At 42.0% G+C, this 20,112-nt stretch overlaps 1 pseudogene; it reads left to right on the forward strand.

The window, feature by feature from the left end:
• The window catches only part of LOC128923409 (large subunit ribosomal RNA), a 2,791-nt pseudogene extending 1,692 nt beyond the window's left edge, over positions 1 to 1,099 (forward strand).
• The last annotated feature ends 19,013 nt before the right edge of the window (positions 1,100 to 20,112 follow it).

A 20,112-nucleotide genomic window follows, 5' to 3' on the forward strand; every position in this document is an offset into this window, starting at 1 on the left:
TGGTAGTAGCAAATAATCGAATGAGACCTTGGAGGACTGAAGTGGAGAAGGGTTTCGTGTGAACAGTGGTTGATCACGAGTTAGTCGGTCCTAAGTTCAAGGCGAAAGCCGAAAATTTTCAAGTTTTAATGAATTGTTGAGAATATATTATGTTTTCTTCATAGTAATTAAACACTTGAATAATTTTGAACGAAAGGGAATACGGTTCCAATTCCGTAACCTGTTGTGTATCCGTTTGTTATTAAAAATGGGCCTTGTGCTCATCCTGGCAACAGGAACGACCATAAAGAAGCCGTCGAGAGGTATCGGAAGAGTTTTCTTTTCTGTTTTGTAGTCGTACTACCATGGAAGTCTTTCGAAGAGAGATATGGTAGATGGACTAGAAGAGCATGACATTTACTGTTGTGTCGATATTTTCTCCTCGGACCTTGAAAATTTATGGTGGGGTTACGCAATCTTCTCAACAGGCCGTACCAATATCCGCAGCTGATCTCCAAGGTGAAGAGTCTCTAGTCGATAGAATAATGTAGGTAAGGGAAGTCGGCAAATTAGATCCGTAACTTCGGGATAAGGATTGGCTCTGAAGATTGAGATAGTCGGGCTTGATTGGGAAGCAATACCATGGTTTATGTACTCGTTCTGGGTAAATAGAGAATTTCGGTTCTTTTTCCCCGGATAGTAGTTACGTAGCCAATTGTGGAACTTTCTTGCTACAATTTTATAAGAATTATATCGCAAGATATATATTCTTATTTAATTATAACGATTATCAATTAACAATCAATTCAGAACTGGCACGGACTTGGGGAATCCGACTGTCTAATTAAAACAAAGCACTGTGATGGCCCTAACGGGTGTTGACACAATGTGATTTCTGCCCAGTGCTCTGAATGTCAAAGTGAAGAAATTCAAGTAAGCGCGGGTAAACGGCGGGAGTAACTATGACTCTCTTAAGGTAGCCAAATGCGTCGTCATCTAATTAGTGACGCGCATGAATGGATTAACGAGATTCCTACTGTCCCTATCTACTTGGGGTTCTGTTAGGAGCGTTCTTTGCCAGGGCTGAGGTTCAGGCACCCCATGCACATGAGGTACCTGTTCCTCCATTAGATGATGGGGAGCTGGGATATGCCTTTGGCCTGGTCAGGTCTAAACGGTCTCCAGGTTTTGATGGTCTGAACGGAGAGATGTGCAAATGCTTGTGAAAGTTCATTCCGGAATACTTGGAGGTCATTTATGATAAGTGCATTTGTGAGGGATATTTTTCATGTGAGTGGAAAAGTGCCAGGGTTGTTCCTCTCCTGAAGTCTTCTGATAAGATCAGGAGAGAACCTCGTTCTTATCGGGGCATCAGTCTCCTTCCAGTGCTTGGAAAAGTGCTGGAAAGAGTTATGGTGGAACGGCTTCAGGAGCTAACGCGGGATTTGAGGTCGAATAGGCAGTATGGGTTCAGGAAAGGACGCAGTGTAGAAGATGCCTGTCTGTATGTTCAGAATGCTGTGAGGGAGAATACCAACAAATATGTCCTTGGCATATGTCCTTGGCATATTTGTTGACTTCAAGGGGGCGTTTGATTACCTAATCTGGGATCGAGTGATTCAACGGCTAGAGGAACTTAACTGTTCGGAAATTAGTCTGTGGCGGAGCTCCTTTTCGGACAGGAAAGCCTCTATCGTTGGTATGAATGGGAGTGTGGAGATTGGAGTGGTTCGTGGCTGCCCGCAGGGATCCATCTGTGGTCCATATATTTGGAACCTCATGATGGACTCATTGCTTGGACAGCTCGAACCACTCTGCAGGTGTTGTGCGTATGCGGATGACCTACTTCTTTTGGTCGAAGGCTGTTCGAGGTCTGAGATTGAAAGGGTAGGAGGGCAATTGTTGGAGATTGCTCATAATTGGGGTGTGGGTGTGGGGGTTGACATATCGATGGATAAAACGGTGACAATGCTCTTAAAGGGTAGACTGTCACCGGGGCGTCCACCGGTTGTCCGTGTGAATGGGGTCAGCATCAGGTATGTGACGCAAGTCAAATATCTGGGGTTGACCATGAGTGAAAGAATGCGTTTTACTCCACACTTAGTGAATGTGAAGCGGCGGCTGCAGGCGATTGTTGGTAGTGTCAGGCGCGTTTTACGGAGTGATTGGGGTCTCGGGCGTCGTGCTGTTCGCTCCTTATATCGAGGTTTGTTTGTGGCCTGTGCCACTTATGGATCTCCTATATGGTGGAAGGTGGCTACGATGGTTTCGGGTCGTCGAAAACTTCTTTCTATACAGCGTTGCATGATGCTTGCCTGTTTGCCTGTATGTCGCACCGTTTCAACGGATGTGTTGCAGGTTTTATTGGGTGTGCCCCCCCCTTGACCTGATTGTTTTACAGCGTGCTGTTTCTTTCAGGTTGGGGAGGGTTTGAGTGTGTTATTGCTGCGGAATGAATGGATTTCTGACGATGATGTGGAGAGGTTGGGATATCTAGGAAGCAAGAGGCTTCTAGATGACAGGGTTAGGAGTAGGTGGCAAGACCGTTGGGATAATAGTCCTAACGGTCGTGTGACTTATGAGTACATTCGTGATGTTGGGTTTGTTGGGGAAAACCCAGATTTCAGATTCTGTCTGAGTCTGGGTTTCCTACTTACGGGGCATGGGCCTTTGAATGCTTTTTTGCATCAGAGGCACCTCTCTGATGGAATGGAATGTATGTGTGGGGCGCGTGTTGAGGATTGGGTGCATGTTATTGCTGAATGCCCGATGTACTCGAACATTAGGGACCTTGGGGGTATGGGGATTAGTTGGACTGATGGACGGTTAGATATTAGTGGTGTGATCTCCACTAGTTGGGATGCCGAACGATTAGAATTATTTGGTGTGTTTGCGCGTGAGGTGTTTAAGCGGCGAAGACAATTAGCTGGAAACTAAGTATAGTTTCTTTGTGTGAATGGTGTGTGTATTGGATGAGAGAATGGGATCCAACCCCTGGTCACCAGTCCAGAGCAGTATGGAAGCTCAACTGGTAGTAGTTTCAACTACGAGGTCTGACCGGAGACTTAATTCTGGTACCACGGGGAGTAGGAGCCCTTGGAGTTCGCTCCAACCTACTCGTGCGGACTGGCCCCTCGGGGAGTATCGTGGTGGATTGCCTACCGGTGAGTGCTGTGCTGAGCGCCTGGCGTTCAGTTGCACTTGTTTCGGGTTTGCTCGGACAGTTTTGCCCAAAGGGTGCCTGGGGCTGTCCCAGTGCTGAGGTCGCTGACTGTTGCGTCGACTGCGGTCGTAGCAGAGTGCTGTTAAGCCCACAGTGCGGTTGGTACAGTGCCACAGCGGTTGACTCGCGACCGTTACGGGGACATTGATCTGTCCGGCGGTCTTTTTGAGTAGCCTTTTCAGACCTTTGGCTGGGTTGTGGGCTGTGCCCTCGCGAGAGCGCATTAACCGACTGCTTGGGTGGTGACTGCTACAGAGCGAGTATACGTGTGAGTCAGCGTCTTCAGTGCGTTCAGTTGCACGCGCCTGGAGAGCAGCTGTTTCGGGTTTTACCTGAGCAGGTAGATTCTGCGCCAGTGTTCGCCGGCGTAACAGCCTGCCTGGGTTTAGGCCGATGGTGGGAATGGCTCCACCACGGAGGAGGAGGGTTAGGTCCCTCGCTGCAAGCGACGGGTCGGGCCCCATAACAGTGATGGTGGAAACGTCGTCGGGTGATGAGGAGGTGAGGCCACCGGTGAGGTCTCCGCCGCGGAGGAGGGCGCGTTTGGGGTCGCCTCTGTTGATGAAATCAGAGGATGGTGGGAGTGAGAGCGGTAGCGGAATAGGTGGCACCGCTGAAAAAGCGGTTGGTCACCACGCAGTTTCTAAGCCGGCCGAGAGCGGCGGTAACAGCGGCACTGGGAAGGGCGTCGCGGATAAGGGCGTCGCAGATAAGGGCGTCGTGAAGAAGGGTGTCGCAAAAAAGAGCGTTGCGAAGGAAGGATCGACGAAAGTCAGCTCGGGGAAGGAGGGCGGGAAACGTGAGGGTGGAGTTTTTTTTTCATATATTTCTTTATTTATTGAATCTGCTCTTTGGAGCCTAACAATAAGTTATAAAATCTTAATTCTAATTAAAACTAGACAAGCTCAACCAATTGATTGAGTTGTTTTGGTGAAACGTTGCTCCTCAGTGTACTGGCATATCTCTTCTTTTTAGACGTGATTGATTACAAGAATGTAATAAAGCATTAGCCAATGGGTTTGGGTGATCTCGGAGTTTGGATAAATATTTATTTCTGCTGTTCTCTACTTCTTTCTTTACCATGAGAATACCAAGATCTTTATGGATATTTTCATTACGAATATACCATGGTGAGCACGTGATTGTTCTAAGCATTTTTGATTGGAATCTCTGAATTATATCGATATTGGTTGCACAGTTGGATGCCGTACATCCAAATCGGCTTTATGACCACGTTGTATAATAGAACTTTGTTGTCTAGGCTAAGTTTTGAATTTTTATTTAAAAGCCAATTTAAATGTTCTGCTCTTATCTTCACGCAGGTTATTTTGCTCGATATGTGTTTTCTCCACGTGAGCCTTCTATCTAAGTGAATACCAAGATATGTTACTTCAGTTGCGTTGGTATTACATTATTTTCATGGAGGAAAGGAGACTTCTTTGATAGTAACACTTTTTCAAATATTTTAGAAAGACACGGTTGAAGACTGATTGGTCTGTATGAAGACGGCTGTGTCAAGTCTTTACCTGGTTTCTCTATCATGATGATCTGCGACTTTTTCCATGAACTTGGATAGTAGCCGAAACTGAGAATAGCGTTAAAGAGCAAGGAGAGTACTGTTAAAGCAATATTTGGTAACTCAATTAGCATTTTTGGAGAAATTTTATCGTGTCCTGCCGACTTTTTTGGATTCAGCTCTTTTATGATTTTAATAATTTCAGAAGATGACGTTTGAATAGACCCAAGCGACTCGTTAGCGCTATTGGAGATGATTGGCAGCTTAAAGCTGTTCTTTGGGCAATTTGGTTGAAATACCTTTTCTAGGTTATTTGCAAAACAATTTGCCTTATCCTCGTCACTTCGTGCCCAGTTTCCACCCAAGCATCTTATAGGCAAGTTAGAGTCGACTGGAGGTTTCATTGACTTTTGGGCTTTCCAAAGAGAATTTCCTTTGCTTGAATTTGGACACAGTTTCTTTATATAATTGTGAGTGTGGTATTCTTCCTCACGTTTAAGCGCTGTTTTTAGTTTTCGTACAGCATATTTTAGTTGCAGCTGAGTAGAAGGGGAGCGATTTAACTCACATTCACGTCTAGCTCGCCTTTTTTCATTTACAAGCTTTTCTATTTCATTATTAGTGATTTTTCTGCGGATAATCGGTTTATTACTTATGTTTGGTGTTGCTATGACAGCTACATTTGATATTACATCATTAAATTCTCTTATACCTTCATCAATATCTCTTTCTGTATCTATTTTTACATCAGTATTAATGTGGCTACTCACATATTTTTTGTATTTTAACCAGTTCGTTTTGTGAGATGTTAGACCCACCTTTGGCTCAACGAATATGGGTTCCTCACATAACTTTATTAGTACAGGTGAATGATCAGAAGATAAGTCTGTACATGTATCAGCTGTCACAAGTGATCTATCTATATTTTTGGTAACAGCGAAATCAATTAAATCTGGTATTTTGTTACGATCACTGGGCCAGTATGTGGGCTTACCAGGAGATATTATATCAATGTTATTGTGGTTCATAATAGTTTGGTACAACTGGCGTCCTTTCGGATTATTAAGACGTGACCCCCAGTACATGTGTTTTGCATTATAATCTCCACCTGCTAGAAATCTATGACCTAGCGTTCCAAAAAAGTCTTTAAATTCGCTATCTGTAATTTTAAAACGAGGTGGGCAGTATTTAGCCGTTAGATTTAAATCACAACCTCGATTTTTTAACGATACTGTTGTAGCTTGTAACTGTGCTGTAGCATGAGAACCCAGAGAATAGTGGTTTAACCGATTTCTAATTAATACTGCCGTTCCGCCATGTGCTTTTCCATCCGGGGTGATTTGTAACATACAGTCTAAATCCCGGTATTTTAAAATTGTTTTTGTTTGTCAGATGAGTCTCTGATATTAACATTACATCTATATTTTTTTCAGACAGAAATCTAATAATCTCTAGTTTATGTTGGTTAACACCGTTAGCGTTCCATATACAAATGTTTAGTATGCTCATTTTTTACATAATAAAGTTTGCAGCATTTGGTTTTGTTATTTTATTAAATCTTGGATCATGTTTTGCATTGCAGACATAAATTGTGTCATACATTGCGTAAGATTTATGATCATAGTTTCAATACCACTATTTGGAGGATTTTGCGGTGATTGCATTTGTACAATGTTGCCTTTTACAACATTGGCATAGCTCCCTTGTACATACAGTATTATTTTTAATATTACTAGATTTCGGAATATGGTCTGTGATATCTATAATGTCAGTACGGGGAGTATGTAACACTTGGTTACGTCGTGCTTGAATTCCCTGTGACAACTTCGATTTCAAATCTTTATAAACAGGACAACCCCTGTAGTTGGCAGTGTGACTTCTTCCACAGTTGCTGCATTTTTTGTTTAAATCCTATTTCTTGAGGATACATTTTGAAGTGGGATGTAAATCTCCACATACCACACAAACACTGCGTAGAGTGCATTAAGATTTGGTATGCCCATACTCTTGGCAGTTGGTGCATTGTACCGGACCGTTTCTTTTGTGTGGTTCTTCTACGGTTACTCTACGGTGCAGCAAATATTTTAAATTATATATTGGATGCACTTCGTTCTTTTTAAGCTGGTTAGAATTCGGCATCAATTCAATTCTAAACATTGGTTGTGGTACTTTATTTCTGTTAAAGATGTTTACGACAGTTTTAACTTCAAAGCCACATTCTTCAAGAGCTTCTTTGATTTCACTAGAGTCTACAGATGACTCTATACCTTTAATTACTACAGCTAGGCCCTTTGAGCTCTTCAACTGGTAGGAATAATAATTTTTGTTTTTATCCGACAAAAACTTTACAACATCCATAAAACTTTTCTCAGTGTATGTCTGTATTTTCGTTTCATCTATATTGCCTTTTTTTAAAGGCACTATATGAAAGTTTTTTGTACCTACAATTTCGCTTAATTTAGCAACAAGAGTATTTGAGCTACGCTCGCGCAAATATATTGGGGGCGGTTTGGCATACGCGACTGTGGTGGTACCCTTCGCATCATCATCAGAACCATAGCTTAGTACGGCAAATCTGTTGCCATTTAAAACGTCAGGTTTATTTTTGGTTGGCGTGCCGCCTTGAAATTTTTTAGGATTGACCGCTGACTTCACAGGACTTAATTTCCTTTTAATATTGACGTAGCGGTCAATGCCAATCTGAACAGATGGACCTTTTTTGATTTGTGCATTCTCACCTTGCGTTATGCTTTTCTTCGCTGTCTGCTCGCTTGCAGGTACCTGCTTATTTGTTAATGCGTTCGTGTTTGTTGCTCGCCGTTGTTGGCTGCCGTTCTCTGCTGCTATTGTTGTTTCTAAGCTCTGCTTAGGGTGCTGCCTATTTGATCGCTATGATGTCTCATCCTTCTCGCCTTTGCCTTTTTTGTTGGTAGGAGCTGATTTTGCAGGCTCGACAAAGCTAAAGTAGGCATTCAGAGAATGCCTACGGCTTTGTTGGTGAGGCTGCGCAGCGCTCATGTTATTGTTTATTTTCTCGCACTTAGAATTTGTTATTTAGTATTTTTTATTGTTTGTACACTTTTATTTTTTTGTTTTGCTAACAATTTCGGCGTTATTGACTAACGCTTGGCTTAATGCACTGTTTACGTTGTTTTGTTTTTTACGTATTTTCTTTTAATTTTAGGTTTTAGAGAATAATCACGGAGCGCATCAAATACACGTCCGTATAGGTTGAAAGCTCTCTCCAAAGCTTGGTGGAGTTAATGGGGGTGTGGTTGGGGGAGGCGCTATCAGCCATGTTGCTGCCATGAAGGCAAAACGCCTTGGTGTTTGGGGCTAAGGACTTTGAGGTCACTACCGCGAAGGGGCTGATGGAGCTTGCCTCGAAGTACGAGGCACTCCTGATGACGGTAGTAACCGAGAAAGTCGGTTGTGGGTTTGGCTCCGGCTGAGTCGGTGCGTGCGCCTCCAGCACGTGTGTTGGAGGCGATTGCTCCGGCATTGCCGAAGCCCGTGGAGACTTGGTCGGTGGTGGTGCGCAGCAAGGCCCCGACGACTTCCTCTAAGGAAGTCATCAAAAAGGTGGTGAAAGAGGTGGGACCTTCCCTCGGGGTGCGAGTGCACGAGGTGAAGCCGATTAAGGGTGGTGGGGTGGTTATTCGCACCCCCTCTGTTTTAGAGAGGGAAAAGGTGGCGAATAATGCCAAATTTGGGGAGGTGGGATTGGATGTGACTGTGAACCGGAAGTTGGGTCCGAGGGTTGTGGTTCAGGGGGTTCACACCGAAATCTCCCATGATGACTTCATGGAGGAGCTCTTTCGGTTGAACCTCCAGGACGTCAGCCCTGAGGCACGAAAGTTGGATGGGCGGATGGTCAGTCGGCCCAGGAAGGTGGCCGCTGATGGTAGCACCAACGTTGTCCTTGAGGGTTCGGACAAATCAATGTCCGCCCTCTTGGAAGCGGGAAGGTGATACATAAAGTGGTTTTCCTTCAGGGTTCGACCGGATACCCCTGTTGCTGGCTGCTTCCGATGTATGGGTTTTGACCATAGAGTGGCTGAGTGTAGGGCCAAATCAGATGTCTGTAGGAGGTGCGGTCAGGAAGGCCACAGAGCTGCCGGTTGCGTCAATGCACCTCATTGTCGCAACTGTGCATTTAAGGGTAGGCCAGCTGGGCATCTTATGATGTCCGCTGTCTGCCCGATATACTGTGGCGTTGTTGAGCGCGCCCTCGCCAGACACTGATGGGGGGTATTTTTCAGCTAAATTGTCAGGGATCGTATGCCGTGATGTGTGAGTTGGGGGGTTGTATGCTTGAGGGTGGGTGCGGCATTGAATTACTCCAGGAGCCCTACACCACCAATGGTGTTGTTCGGGGTCTTCCTGGAGTTTTCAGGGTCTTTACGGACCTTGGGGGTAATGCCGCAATTGTTGTGACGGATCCAAACTACGATTGCGTAGTGTTGGATTCGTCGCAACAGGGGGTGTGTGTTTCAGTAGAGGGGGAGTTCGGTAGAATGATTGTCGCTAGTTTGTATTGCAAATTTAGCGAGCCCCTAGAGCCCTACCTGGGCTACATGGATAAGCTACTACTTCTGGGGAGTAGTAGCCCATTTATCCTAGGGTTGGATGCGAATGCCTCGTCCTCGATGTGGTTTAGTAAGGTATCCAGACATTCGTCTGGATATCAAAGCCACATCCGAGGCGAGGTATTGAGTGAATGGGTGGTGGCTAAGAGCCTCCACATTTTGAATGAGCCGAGTGAATGGTTTACGTTTGAGGGGCCTAGGGGCATGAGTGATATTGACGTAACGTTAATGAATGAGGCAGCAAGGAGAGCGTTTGACGCCAGTTGGGAGATTAGGGGAGGGTGGGGATTGTGTGACCATAATTTGATACAAATTATGGTTTCTCCGCAATCCCCACCCTCGGCGTACGTGGGTTCATTGCGGCGATGGCGTACCTCTGGTACTGACTGGAACCAATATGGACAGAATGTAAGGGAAGCGGTATTGGAAATACCGCTTAGTGAGTTTGAGGAACTGGGGGTGGACGAGCAAATTGCTCGGCTGTATGAGTTGGTCTGGTGTGTTAATGAAAAGGTTTTCAGGAAGTATGAAAGTTCTAGGATTAGGAAAATTAAGTGGTGGACGAATGAGTTAACCTTGAAGAGGAGGACTGTCCGGCGGTTGAGACGAAAGTTTCAGCGTGCTCGGTGGTCCAATTCGGATAGGTTATCCCAGATCAGATATGATTTTAGTTGTGCGGTTAGAGAGTATAAGGATATGCTTGTGAGAATAAAAGAAGAGGAATGGAGGAGCTTTGTTGGGGAGAATAGGGATGACCCCTGGGGGCAGGTCTACAGGATCTGCAGGGGTCGTAACAGGGAGGATATCACCTCTCTTCGTGTTGGTGACACCGCGTTATCAACGCGGAGAGAGTGTGCAGAGGTTCTGTTAGGAGCGTTCTTTCCCAGGGCTGAGGTTCAGGCACCTCAAGCACAAGAGGTACCTGTTCCTCCACTAGAAGATGAGGAGTTGGGATACGCCTTTGGCCTGGTTAGGTCTAAACGGTCCCCAGGTTTTGATGGTTTGAACGGAGAGATGTGCAAAAACTTGTGGAAGTTCATTCCGGAATACTTGGAGGCCATTTATAACAAGTGCGTGTGGGAGGGATATTTTCCACGTGAGTGGAAAAGTGCCAGGGTCGTCCGTCTCCTGAAGTCCCCTGATAAGATCAGGAGTGATCCTCGTTCTTATCAGGGCATCAGCCTTCTTCCGGTGCTTGGAAAAGTACTGGAGAGGGTTATGGTGGAACGACTTCAGGAGCTAACGCGGGGTATGTGGTCGGATAGGCAGTATGGGTTCAGGAAAGGACGCAGTGTGGAAGATGCGTGGATGTATGTACAGAATGTTGTTAGGGAGAATGTCAACAAGTATGTCCTAGGCATCTCTGGCGAAGCTACTTTTCGGACAGAAAAGCCTCTATCGTTGGAATGAATGGGAGTGTGGAGATTGGAGTGGCTCGTGGCTGTCCGCAGGGATCCATCTGTGGTCCATATATATGGAGCCTCATGATGGACTCTCTGCTTGGGCAGCTCGAACCACTCTGTAAGTGTTGTGCGTATGCGGACGACCTTCTCCTCCTTGTTGAAGGTCGTTCAAGGCGTGAGTTGTATCGGGTGGGAGGACAATTTTTAGGACAATTTTTAGAAATTGTCCACAACTGGGGGATAAGTGTGGGCGTAGACATCTCGATGGACAAAACGGTGACAATGCTTTTAAAAGGCAGACTGTCACCGGGGCGTCCACCGGTTGTCCGGGTGAATGGGGTTGGAAACAGGTATGTGACGCAAGTCAAGTACCTGGGGTTGACCATGAGTGAAAGTATGTGTTTTACTCCTCACTTGGTGAGTGTGAAGGTGCGACTGCAGGCAGTCGTAGGTAAGGTTATGCGCGTTTTACGGAGTGATTGGGGCCTCGGACGTCGTGCTGTTCGCGCCATATATCGCGGCTTATTTGTGGCTTGTGCCACTTATGGGGCTGCTGTATGGTGGCGAACGGCCACGACGGTCTTCGGTCGCCGAAAGCTCCTCTCCGTCCAGCGTTGCATGATGCTCGCCTGTCTGCCTGTATGTCGCCCCGTTTCTACGGATGCGTTGCAGGTGTTACTAGGTGCACCCCCTCTTGACCTGGTTGTCATACAGCGTGCTGTATCATTCAGGTTAAGAAGGGGTCTGAGTGTGTCATTGCTGCGGAATGATTTGATTTCCGATGATAATGTGGAGAGGGAGGGATATCTAGGGAGCAAGAGGCTTCTAGATGATAGGGTCAGGTGTAGGTGGCAAGACCGTTGGGACAGTAGTCTCAATGGTCGGGTGACTTATGAGTACATCCGGGACGTTAGGTGTGTAGAAGGAAACCCAGACTTCAGATTCTGTCTAAGTCTGTGTTTCCTGCTTACGGGGCATGGGCCTCTTAATGCATTCTTGCATAAGAGGCACCTTGCAGATAGTCCAGAGTGTAAGTGTGGGGCGTGTGTTGAAGATTGGGAGCATGTTATAGCGGAATGCCCGATGTACTCAGACATTAGGGACCTTGGGGGTATGGGGATTAGTTGGACTGATGGACGGTTAGATGTTAGTGGTGTGATCTCCACTAGTTGGGATGCCGAACGATTAGAATTATTTGGTGTGTTTGCGCGTGAGGTGTTTAAGCGGCGAAGACAATTAGCTGGAAACTAAGTATAGTTTCTTTGTGTGAATGGTGTGTGTATTGTGTATGAATTGGATGAGAGAATGGGATTCAGTCCCTGGTCACCAGTCCAGAGCTGTATGGAAGCTCAACTGGTAGTAGTTTCGGCTACGAGGTCTGACCGGAGACTTAATTCTGGTACCACGGGAAGCAGGAGCCCTTGGAGTTCGCTCCAACCTGCTCATGCGGACTGGCCCCTCGGGGAGTATCGTGGTGGTTGTGGTTCAATACCCAAATGCGGGGAGAGTGACTTTGGTCACTCAATGTGGAGTTGCATTGCAACCGGGTGCCGGACCCAAAGTACGGCAGAGGTTTTAGATAGGCCTCGAACCCCACCAAGGTGGTTAGTGTGTCCATTCCACACGCCAATTGGTACCGAATAATGCGTAGCATTTTCGGGGCGCTGATCATCGCATTGATTTGATCCGCTGTGCTTTTGAGCACCGTGGAGTAAGGCCGTCGTCGGCAGGTACCCACGTTAATCCCACCGGACGTTGTCCCTATCTACTGTCTAGCGAAACCACAGCCAAGGGAACGGGCTTGGAATAATTAGCGGGGAAAGAAGACCCTGTTGAGCTTGACTCTAGTCTGGCAGTGTAAGGAGACATAAGAGGTGTAGCATAAGTGGGAGATATATAATTTCGGTTATGTATCAACAATGAAATACCACTACTCTTATTGTTTCCTTACTTACTTGATTAAGTGGAACGTGTATCATTGCTTAGCCATTATATGGGTATATTTATATATCTTATGGTATTGGGTTTTGATGCAAGCTTCTTGATCAAAGTACCACGAGTTTGTTATATAATTGCAAACATATTTTAATGAAATGATAGCATTTCGGTGTTATTGTTATAATTAAAATTTGGTATAACTCCAACACTCAGGTATGATCCAATTCAAGGACATTGCCAGGTGGGGAGTTTGACTGGGGCGGTACATCTCTCAAATAATAACGGAGGTGTCCCAAGGCCACCGCAGTGAGGACAGAAACCACACATAGAGCAAAAGGGCAAATGTTGACTTGATCTCGGTGTTCAGTACACACAGAGACAGCAAAAGCTCGGCTTATCGATCCTTTTGGTTTAAAGAGTTTTTAACAAGAGGTGTCAGAAAAGTTACCACAGGGATAACTAGCTTGTGGCGGTCAAGCGTTCATAGCGACGTCGCTTTTTGATCCTTCGATGTCGGCTCTTCCTATCATTGTGAAGCAAAATTCACCAAGCGTTGGATTGTTCACCCATTCAAGGGAACGTGAGCAGGGTTTAGACCGTCGTGAGACAGATTAGTTTTACCCTACTAATGACAATTGTTATTGCGACAGCATTCTTGCGTAGTACGAGAGAAACCGCTGGTACGGACCAATGGTACAATACTTGTTCGAGCGAACAGTGGTATGAAGCTACGTCCGTTGGATTATGCCTGAACGCCTCTAAGGTCGTATCCGTGCTGGACTGCAATGATAAATATGGGGCAATTGCATTGTATGGCTTCTCTAAACCATTTAAAGTTTATAAATTTTATTTATAAACGACAATGGATATATGTGATGCCAATGTTATTTGTAACATAGCAAATGCGGGAGGATTAAATATCACCTGTATGACGCGCTAGTTACTTATTAAAACATTATTTAATACAATGTATATGCCTAGAATCAATTGTAAACGACTTTGGTAACGGGCAAGGTGTTGTAAGTGGTAGAGCAGCTGCCATACTGCGATCCACTGAAGCTTATCCTTTGCTTGATGATTCGATCAAACTGTTTATAAATTATTTATATGTATACTAGCTGACCCGGCGAACTTCGCCCCGCCCAATTTTTATTAGAAATAGTTAAAACGCTTTTTGAACTCTGTTCAAGGCCATTTATTTGTATGGAATGTTAATATATTCAGGGAATAACATCTCTGATCAATTTAAATATTTTTGGCGAAGTTCGTTCTTTGTTTTGTTGTGTAGCGTGTAAACAAATAAAGAAGATGGCTCTCCAACACGCTAACATGACACATACATACCTATGTATGTATGTACATATGAAACTGTAAAATTTTGAACTTAAAAAATAAATCGGTTTGAAACATTCGAATTCTCCGAATGAACATTTCCTCACTTTTAGATTTGCTGTGTTGTAGTAAACTATTCACTACAGTGAAATTATTATTTATGAATAAAGACGGAAACCTTAGTATATATCCGGTATAAAAATCCACGGGATTGAGATTTGAACTTGAGGTCAAAATTTTTAAAATTATTGATGAAAATTTTCGTAGAGTTGATAATAAGCACAAATTTTCATAAAATAGTTCATTTTTGATTAAATATTCAAGTTTTTAACAAATAAGTTAATCACAAAATTGTTAGTTGATAACATGTAACATTTAATTTTATAATCTTAGGATAGATAATTCTTAATTTTTAATAGTAGTATTTATTTTTTTGAATTATAAACATTTTAATTTAACTTAGCACTAATTGGTGCACAATATTTTTGGTTAACCTGTCTCGAGCTAACACAAATAGATTTGATGGTTTTCCCACACGTGAGCTTGCAACTTATAATTGCCCATGGGAAAAACATGGATTATCCAAATCTAACCCACAAATGGACATTGTTTGGCCTTGAGACTTATTAATGGACATGGCAAAAGCTAAACGAATAGGAAACTGTAGTCTTCTGAATGGTATCGTAGATTCTGACGGTATCATTGGAATACGGGGAAACAGGACCACTTCTCCTTTAAACTTTCCAGTCAAAATGGTTGCTTCAAGAATATTCCCTGTTAACTTTTTGATGACCAAACGTGTACCGTTGCATAACCGAGGGGGATTCAAATTACGCAGAAGAATAATAATTGAACCAATCTTCAACCGAAGAATATGTGGTGGCATTCCGGGTATATCTTGAGAGTTTAAAAATTCAGTTGGAAAATTTACACTTTCATTTTCATCAACAACAGTATTGATTGATTTAAAAGACATCAGATCGCCTGGCAACAACTGTTGTATCTGGAAGTTAATTTCGTCAACATCAACATTTTTGGCTGCCAAAACAGCCCTCCCACTGAGCCAGTTATGATCTAAATAATTATTTTGTATATCCGGGAAAATACTTTGAATCAATTCAATTTTTGTGTGAACAACAGTGCAGAAATTGTTTGGCAGTTTAATGCATTGCGTGTTCATACTTAGGTTATGCTTAAGCACTGAAAATGGGAGGCTTAAGCAATGCTTAAATAACAGCTGATTTTTGTTTTGAATTTGCTTTGAATTTTCAGCGACATCTTTCGTAGCGTAGGGCAAGTGTCCGTTCGTTTGCACTCAATAACAGCTTATACTTTTCCTTCAGTTCCCATAGGTGCTCCGACTCGCTAGTGATGAAATTTGGGGTTTTTTTGTTGTTTTCATCAATTTTTGATATAAATTTATGTATTGTCTGTTTTAATTTAAATATTTCAAACATATTTTTATGAATGACATTTGTAAAACATATGTTGCCCATAACGTTGCCATATATCATAATAAAATTTTATAGAAATTAAGCATTGACTGTGAAACGCAAACGACTACTCAGTTTGCAACAATACTTAGCTAAGATTTTATTTAGGCACAACTTAAGTATGGACTGTGAAACCGGGCATTAGCCATACAAAATTCTATACCTAAATGCAAATAAATGAAATTTTTTTTTTGCATTAGGAAATACATGCAGAAATCAACTCTGCGATTTCCTAAATTCCTCTGAAATCTCCCAAATTCGAGGAAGATTTACTGGAAAAGAGTGGCAGCATTGCTTATTTGTCTGACCATACATATGTACATAACTTTATTTATTTCACGGATTGTATGTGATTTTTTCTTAAATTTAGAATATTGGAAGTCATAGATTCGTATAACTTTACCACAAATAATATAAACTTCAAACAACGCATTTTCATTTAATGTTTTTAGCAAGTGGCAGCTTTTGTTATGACAGCCTAAATCCATGAAAATTTAGAAAGGAATGTAGAGCCATCTACTGTAACTGCACTTTGCGCCACCAACTGGTGGATAGCTCTTTGCTAATAATCTATATATATAAAAATAAGTGGCAAAACTTCCTGTTCGCATACTCCTCCTAGACGGCTTACCCGATTTCAATGAAATTTTCAGGGGTGATTGGGGTCTGTGTGGAGGGTGCACATAAGAAATTTAATGTGTGTAGCATTGCACGTTTTGCAAAAAAAAAAAAAAAATATACTTCCCGCTGATATAAATTCTCATGAAATAATGTTTTGCCGATGAAATGTTCAGCGATTGATATGCTTGACCATGAGCTTCAACGGGAACAACAATACGATTGCAATGAATTGCGTGCTTTCATACAAGCTAACATAACGAAATTGAATATTCAGCAGAAAAATGCTTATGATAAGATTATACGAGCGGTTGACAATAACGCCAGTGGATTCTACTTTCTGGATGCGCCCAGTGGTACAGGGAAAACGTTTCTGATCTCTTTGATTCTTGCTACTATACGGTCACAGCAGAAAATTGCGCTGGCAATTGCTTCGTCAGGCATCGCTGCTAATCTACTTGCTGGCGGCCGAACAGCACATTCTGCGTTGAAATTACTGTTGAACATCCAAGTCGTTGAAACACCAACGTGCAACATATCGAGGAATTCAGCAATGGCAAAAGTTTTGCGAGGAGCTGGAATAGTTCTATGGTATGAGTGCCCAATAGCTAACAAAAAGTCATTAGAAGCCTTTAATAGAACAATGCCAGATTTACGCCAAAAGCAACAACTTTTAGGCTGAGCATTAGTCTTATTATCCGGCGATTTTCGGCAAACTTTGCCAGTCATTCTTCGATGAACTCCTGCAGGCGAAATAAACGAATGTTTAAAATCGTCAGTTTTGTGGAGATATGTTCAAAGGCTGACTCTTACCATCAACATGCGAGTCCAATTGCAAAACGATCGATCCGCAGCGGCGTTTTCGAAGCAGTTGTTGGACATTGGCGAAGGCAAAATACCAATCGATGATACCGGTTTGAACACATTGCCGAACAACTTTTGTACACTTTTACAATCGAAAGAAGAATTGATTGAAAGTGTATTTCCGAATATTGTTCAACACTATCAACGCCACGATTATTTAAGTGAACACGCAATATTGGCGCCAAAAATGTACACGTCAACGAAATCAATTTTGCCATTCAAGAAAAATTGTCAGGAGGAGCTACAACATGTACATCGATTGATAGCGTTTTGAATCAAGATGAAATAGTCAATTATCCAACTGAATTCTTGAATTCTTTGGATGCCCCCGGTCTGCCACCGCATCGTTTGGTCCTGAAAGTCGGTTCACCCATTATACTTCTACGAAATCTGAAGCCACCGACTTTGTGTAATGGCACAAGACTTTCAGTCAAAAAATTGTGGCCAAATTTGATTGAAGCAACAATACTAAATGGCAAGGCAGCAGGTGAAGTTGTACTCTTACCACGCATTTCCATGATTCCAACGGACATGCCGTTTGAATTTAAGCGCTTGCAATTCCCAGTACGTCTTGCCTTTGCGATGACCATCAACAAATCGCAAGGGCAAACGTTTCTAGTGTGCGGCGTCAATTTGGAAGAACCGTGCTTCTCCCACGGACAATTGTTCGTCGCATGCTCGAGACTGGGAACACCAAAGTGCTTATACATTTACGCGCCAGGTGTAAAAACCAAAAATGTTGTTTACCAATATGTTTTATAAATGTTTTATAAATAAGTAACAGTTTTACAACAATAAATAAAACACAAAGTAAAAACCCTTAAGAGTTTTAATCGATTTAGGTGTAGCAAAGCGCACAGGGTAACAGCTAGTAAACAAATAATTTGCAATAAATAAATAATGCGACTATAAGGAGAGTTATAAACTATCCTATCTTTCAAGTTGGACCAAACTGCACACAGTGTTAAAAATTTCATTAAAATCGGTTCAGTAGTTTAGGAGTCCATCGAAAACAAACAACGTGACACGTGATTTTTATATATTAAGATATATATGTGTGTGTTGTAATATGCATACCGTATATATTTATATTATAAATAATTTATATATATGTTTATATATGTATTTTTTTTGTATATATATATAATATAGAAGAAAAATCTAAGTTTAACATTATTAATTAAGTTTGATAGTAATAATTTAGATTAAGTATTTTATATTATTACTAGCTGACCCGGCGAACTTCGCCCCGTCCAATTTTTATTTGAAATAGTTAAAACGCTTTTTGGACTCTGTTCATTGCTTATTTGTCTGACCATACATATGTACATAACTTTATTTATTTCACGGATTGTATGTGATTTATTCTTAAATTTAGAATATTGGAAGTCATAGATTCGTATAACTTTACCACAAATAATATAAACTTCAAACAACGCATTTTCATTTAATGTTTTTAGCAAGTGGCAGCTTTTTGACAGCCTAAATCCATGAACATTTAAAAAGAAATATAGCGCCATCTACTGTTACATAGCGTACTTAGCGCCACCAACTGGTGGATAGCTCTTTGCTAATAATAAACAAATAATTTGCAATAAATAAATAATGCGACTATAATGAGAGTTATAAACTATCCTATCTTTCAAGTTGGACCAAACTGCACACAGTGTTAAAAATTTCATCAAAATCGGTACAGTAGTTTAGGAGTCCATCGAAAACAAACAATGTGACACGTGATTTTTATATATTAAGATGTATTGAAAAAAATAAAATATATATATATAAGAATCTTCATAAATTAATTGAATATAAGAAAACATTTTTTTTTTTTTTGAACGCGAAGTACTTTATTTTCTCAATATTCATTGAGAACATAAGGTAGTGTTATAGATTGTTATCCAACGACTATTACAATATACTGAAAAACAATTGAAATATACAAAAATTTATATATAATGGTATATTGTATAGTTGTTAGAGAGTTAACATAAAGATACAGATTTTTGAACGCAAAGTACTTTATTTCTCAATATTCATTGAGAACATTAGGTAGTGTTATAGATTGTTATCAAACGACTATTACAATATACTGAAAAACAATTGAAATATACAAAAATTAATATGTAATGGTATATTGTATAGTTCTTAGAGAGAATCTTGACATAAAGATACAGCTTTGAACGCAAAGTTATCAAACGACTTTTACAATATACTGAAAAGCAATTGAAATATACAAAAATTAATATAATGGTATATTGTATAATATAAAAACTATGTTTGGTTAAACGGCGGAAATAAAAATGATTATATTTACGTAGCCAAATGCATCGTCATCGTATTAGTGACGCGCATGAAGGAATTAAGGAGATTCCAACTGTCCCTCTAATTTACCCTGCGGGTTTGGGTAAAGAATATGCCCGAGGTAAGGCATGCCTGTCGTAAGAGGCGACTAAAATCCAAACATGCACAAATAGATAACAGGCTGATGCTAATGACTGATACTCAGGCTCTTATCTATGCGTGCTAGATAATATATTTCATGGCTTGAACGGAATTATGTTATCTTTTTGATTTAGCTTTTTCCAAAAAGGAATTGGTCACTCCTTTCAAAAAGGGCAATTGTGTTCAAGCCACAATTGCCTACCAGTGCAGAGCAGTATGGAAAGGCTCAACTGGAAGTAGCTTCGGCTACAAAGTCTTACCAGAGACTTAAACTCGGTGCCACGGGGAGCAGGAGCCCAGGAGGCTTCGGTTTCCGCCTGCTCGTTGGGTTACGGCCCTTCGGGGAGTATCGTGGTGGCTGTGGTTTCTAAACCTGAACCGATTTTAATGAAATTTTTAACACTGTGTGCAGTTTGGTCCAACTTGAAAGATGGGATAGTTTATAACTCTCCTTATAGTCGCATTATTTATTTATTGCAAATTATTTGTTTATTATTAGCAAAGAGCTATCCTCCAGTTGGTGGCGCTAAGTGCGCTATGTTTTTAACAATGTGTGCAGTTTGGTCCAACTTGAAAGATGGGATAGTTTATAACTCTCCTTATAGTCGCATTATTTATTTATTGCAAATTATTTGTTTATTATTAGCAAAGAGCTATCCTCCAGTTGGTGGCGCTAAGTGCGCTATGTTACAGTAGATAGCGCTACATTTCTTTC

Source organism: Zeugodacus cucurbitae, chromosome X (assembly GCF_028554725.1).
Source record: "Zeugodacus cucurbitae isolate PBARC_wt_2022May chromosome X, idZeuCucr1.2, whole genome shotgun sequence".
Taxonomy (NCBI): Eukaryota; Metazoa; Arthropoda; class Insecta; order Diptera; family Tephritidae; genus Zeugodacus; species Zeugodacus cucurbitae.